At 56.6% G+C, this 380-nt stretch overlaps 1 protein-coding gene across 1 annotated transcript in view; it reads right to left on the bottom strand.

The window, feature by feature from the left end:
• Positions 1–374, bottom strand: part of LOC107727035 (methyl-CpG-binding domain protein 5-like) — a 25967-nt gene extending 25593 nt beyond the window's left edge. Inside the window, 1 exon segment of the mRNA XM_016536790.1 lies at positions 132–374. The gene's annotated coding sequence lies outside the window, so the exon portion shown is untranslated.
• Positions 375–380: the final 6 nt, after the last annotated feature.

Raw genomic sequence — 380 nt, 5'->3', positions numbered from 1 at the left:
ACAGACAGACACACACACACACACACACACACACACACACACACACACACACACACACAGAGAGAGCTAACTGCTAACCTAAACAACACACGCGCAGCAGACACACGATCGCACGCGCCGCACGCACGTACCTGCTCGCGCGGGCCGGAAACGCTCCTGCGGCGGATTTACTCTCAGATGTGTCTCCGCGGCCGAAGCGCAGCAGCAGCGGCTCGATCTACCTCATAACACCCGCCTCACGCCGCATCGCGTTTGCTGCAGGGTCCCTGGAGCACAATAACGGAGCAGGAGTCCGCTCGCGTTCGTTTCACATCGACTCTGGGCGTTTAAAAATAAAAACAAAACGTCCAAAAGCATCAACACATCCGCTGCTCTTCTGC

Source organism: Sinocyclocheilus rhinocerous, unplaced genomic scaffold (genome assembly GCF_001515625.1).
Source record: "Sinocyclocheilus rhinocerous isolate Xijiao unplaced genomic scaffold, SAMN03320098_v1.1 scaffold7723, whole genome shotgun sequence".
In the NCBI taxonomy this organism is placed as follows: Eukaryota; Metazoa; Chordata; class Actinopteri; order Cypriniformes; family Cyprinidae; genus Sinocyclocheilus; species Sinocyclocheilus rhinocerous.
This window is presented reverse-complemented; position numbering and strand designations above follow the sequence as displayed.